Below are 4,984 nucleotides of genomic sequence, written 5' to 3'. Positions count from 1 at the left end.
AACATTAAAGTTTTCAAAAGAAAAGGTTTTGACTTGAATCTGAATCATAACATGACTTTTTTAGACTAAGATACTTAATTGTATGTTGCAAAAAATGGTATTTTTCTTATACTTACTATAATTATTTTCTCATTGAATATACAATGATTTTTAGTTGTTTAATTGATATGTTGTGATAGTACATTGAACAAACCAAAGAACTTGATTGTAAGGAAATTATTGTCGATGTAAAGAAAAATTTGATTGGTATGCTATGCTCATATTTCTATAGTCAATTTTTCATGTTTTCTTTGAGAATTCATTTTTGGACTTGGGATGAATTATTTCATCTAAAATTTATTAATAGTTGCATTTATTCTGCATAGAAGTGACAATCATATCATCTCTTTTGGCACAAACTCCAAGGAAGCTTTAAGGAGACATTGAATTATTGAAATAGTGATTCAATAGGTAAAACCATAGTTAATTTACTTGATTTGAATATACTTATTTTTTTAGTGTAATAATAATAAACATGTTTCTATATAAAAATAATAATAAACCTATTTGTTAGGTCTAACACATTCTCTCAATTTAATTATGTGGTAGTATAAGCCTGTGACAATCAATGGAGCACAAAGGCTTGGTGTACTTTTTCCATATTTTTATATTTTCATTCTTAGTAATATATATAAGGTGTGGGGTTGATGTCACTACAAGAAAATATATTTTTTTGTGATGATAATATTCATCATTAAAAGCTAAAAAGCTCATAACTAGATATATTTAATGATAAAAATTTGATTGTTCATTAGTTGTCACTGATATGTGAGTCACTATTAAATTAGTGACAATATTTTTAGGGTCACAAAAGATAATATTTATTGTGATGCACATGTTGTCACTAATATTTATATATAATAGTGTTTGTCACAAATATACTAGACAATAGTGATAATTTAATCATCATTATTTAGAGTTTACAATAACAAGCTATCACTTTTAGTTCAAAACTTTTTGTCCCAACTAATTATTTTCAATTACTATTTTTTTTAAAATAATAAGGATTGTCTAATTATTATTGAAGTATTTTTTAATTGTTGTAATAACACAAGCACAATCATTTTGAAATATTAAAATGAATACAATTTAAAATAAGTACACTTTCAAATATAATATAAAAACAAAAACAATTCATTACATGTTCAATGAAAGAAACTAAAACACAATAATTCCCACAATGTTCTGAAAAAGAAAACATTATACATTAATAAAACCACTAAAATTTCATAATTCTTAAATGAAAAAATATTCCTAAAATGATAGTAACATCCTCATATGAATTTCTTCCGTGCTACAAATAACATACAAGAAAAATAATAATTAAGTACTATTAAAATAAAATAATTAGATTCTTTTTGGAAGCATAAACATATAATAAGTCATGATAGAAACATTATTAAAAAGACTTCCAAGTAAAAACTTACATTACTAGTTGGAGCACTTGAATCACTTGATAGTTCACAAAATGATAAATCTCCTAATAGGTCAACCATTTGACGTTTTACCTCATTTTCAACATTTAGCTTCATTTGCTCTTGTTGAGCATCAATCAATTCTCATTGGGATTGCAATTCAACTTCAAGTTAGATATTGGCCTCATCTTGCTTTTTTATAATATCAGTTAACTTTTGCACTTCTAACTCCAAATAATTTGCTTGACTTTATGCATTCTCAAGTTGATTTTGAACATATTGTTTATGAGAATTTCTTTTTGTTATTTCTTCACTACCAACACCTAGAGAATGGTTTGGTTTTCTTCCTAATACCATAACAAAGTGTTCAACCAATGGTATATAAGCCTTTGAAATTTCCTCTTGATATGCATCTCCCACATTCTTCAAATCTTCCTAAGAAAATATAATTTTATAATTACATTAAAATTTTCACTATACTAGTTGACAAATAAAAAGAAAAGCATGTCACAAAAGCATATTTCTACCAATTACTAACAAATATATAAAGAAAAATTAATACTCTAAAATATGTCACATACATTATATTTTTAAATGTAATTAATAAAATCAAACCTTTTAAAATATTTTTTTTACTTACCATAATTTATTCTCCATTTGGAATGCACCAAGCCTCATTAGATCTAACACATGTGGCCTTCCACCCTTATGTAGCATGTGGCCATTTACCATCCTTTGAATCTTCTTTCTATTAAAAATAAATAAAGGAATACAAATAAAAATTAAATAGTATAAAAGGATATAATATAATTGAGAAATAAATTAAAAATAAAAAAAAATTAATACTAACATATATTGATTAACACAATAACTTTGTCCATTTAATCAAACCTTACATGGATATTACTGAGTTCACACAAAGAGTACAAGGAAAATCAATATAAGGCATAAAAACAATCACAAAACAAAAGTTAAAGGAGCACTTTTTATATTTTTTTGATACAAGGAGCATTTTATAGCAAATAAGAGAATCTATATAAATCATTGAAAAATTTACCGTCCCAAATGATTTTTGCACAATTGATTTTGTGTCAATAATTGATTTTATTTCTTGCTTACTTCTATTAGCTTTACTTTTCAATCTCTTTTCCTTCATAAAAGTGAAAATGAGTTGATATTATAAGTATAAAAGTCTAAAAAAATGAATTTAAATTGAAAATAGTAAAGTAATTTTACCTAAGAATTTGAATCACTTCACTCAGTATTGATTAGTCAATTCCAATCGCTTGAATAAACATTTGTTGGCCTACCCTTTTTTAAGATAAGTTTGATGTAAATTATAAAGCTTAGTCTTGTACTGAGATTGGATTTGCTTCATTGCATATTCTTTGAGATCATCAAGTAAAGCTAATGCTTTCTAATGTCGCATGAGGTCATATGGAAAAGTAAGTATAAAATATTATTAAGATGCATTATCGATAATATTTCAATATATAAATAAAATCTTAGTAGAATGAAATTGATAGTTATACTTAACTTTGTTAGACACTGGATGATCCATCACTGAGTGACCTAGACATCCCATAAGATTTTGATGAAAACAAGATATAAACTTGTATTAACCACTTTATTGCATGTAAGTCAACAGGTTTGAGGAGTGGAAGAACACCAGGTGAGACCTATCCATTAGTGGATACTTTGTCTACTAGAAGCAAGAAGTACTCATCTAATCCATCCAAACACCAATTGGAATGGACATTTTATTTGAATTATCTATCTATGATAGTTTATATGATTTTGATTAAAAGGAATATATCTACAAATCAATCTTATATTTCCTTTTATATCTATAACGGTCATACTAAGTTATGAATGACAAATACGGAAAGTCTTGATCTTATCAGACAAAAATGCGTAGTATTTTCTTATATCAGGAATCAAAATCAATCTGTTCAATAGTCATATTATTCAATCCTGAAGATACTCTCCACAATTACGAGTATCTCTCTACCTATAAATACGACATTAAGGATTGAAGAACGATGAAAAGAAAAAAAAGTACATAGAAAGATGAGTCGTGAATCAAGAAACGAGAAAAGTAAAGCATTTGTTCAAAAACACACTGAGCTTAAGAAAGTCCATCCTTTGCAGTATACAAAGTATTAGTGAGAGATTAGGACGTTATTGTAAATCCACTCTTTGAGTGTTGTAAAGAATCTCTGATTCTATATCAAACTTTTGTTTGTGAAAGCCAGAAGTGGTTTATGATAAAATAATACTTGGGTGTTCTTAAATTCGAGGGAAGCATAAGGGTTGTGCCAAGAGTGGCCTTGAGAATACTTGTAAGCCAGAAGTAGCAAGAGAGAATACTTGGTGTAATCAAGTTTGATTAATGAACCCTTTACTGGTTGGTAAAGGAGAACTAGGCATAGCTCAGATTGAGTGAACCAGTATAAAACAAAGTATTTTTACTGTTCTTCTTTAGCTTATTAAAGTATTTCATTGTCCATTATTGACACATTTTGCACACAAGGTTTTCACTGAAAAACAAGTTTTATATCTCATTGGATGACAATCCACTTTTAGTCATTGGACGATGGTTCTTATAAACTTGCTTATTATAACATCTTCCATTTCAAAAATATTTTATATTGCATGTTTACTAACACAATATTCAACCCCTGCCCCCCTTTAGTGTGATTTTTTGTATTTCAATTGGCATCAGAACCTGACCTCTTGGGTTAAGTATTTTCACAAATACAGAGGAAAGATCCTAAAGACAAATAGATATGGAAGAGGGATATTCCACAAATAAGCCACCACTATTCAAAGACATCAAATACAACTACTAGAAGGAAGGCATGATAGCTCATTTCAAGTCTATTCATATAGAACTCTAGGATATAATAGAACATGGCTATTACATACCACTGGACTATCAGCTGAATGAAGTCCCCATAACCTCTTGGACAGACACTCAAAGACAGAGGTTTTTGTTGAACTCTAAATCTCAAAATGTGCTGTGTGCCCTTTCTAAGGAAGAATATGTAAAGGTCCATAGCTACAAAAGTGAAAAACAAATGTGGGACACATTTGCTCTAATGTATGAAGGATTGTCATAGGAAAAATGCAACAAGATCATCTTGCTGACACGTAAGTATGAACTCTTCACTATGGATGATGGTGAAGATATACAAGCCATGTTTGGATGCTTCCAAACTATTTTAAATGAATTACGTTGTCTTAAAAAAACTTTTGATAATTATGATAACATTGAAAAAACTCTAAGAAGTTTATCCAGAAAGTGGAGATCACTGGTGACAATATTGAGAATTGTAAAGAACCTGGACTCCATGTCCATTGTAGAGTTGATTGGAACCTTAAAGGTTCATGAGCAGGAACTTCAACAAGATGAAAGATTTAAAAAGGGAAAATCCTTGGCTATAACAACATAGAAAGCCAAAGCCTTTTCAACATGCAAAGAATCTTCATTTAGACCTGCATCCAAAAGCTCTTCCAAAGCTATCAAC

This window comes from Glycine soja, chromosome 8 (genome assembly GCF_004193775.1).
Source record: "Glycine soja cultivar W05 chromosome 8, ASM419377v2, whole genome shotgun sequence".
NCBI classification, from domain to species: domain Eukaryota; kingdom Viridiplantae; phylum Streptophyta; class Magnoliopsida; order Fabales; family Fabaceae; genus Glycine; species Glycine soja.
This window is presented reverse-complemented; position numbering follows the sequence as displayed.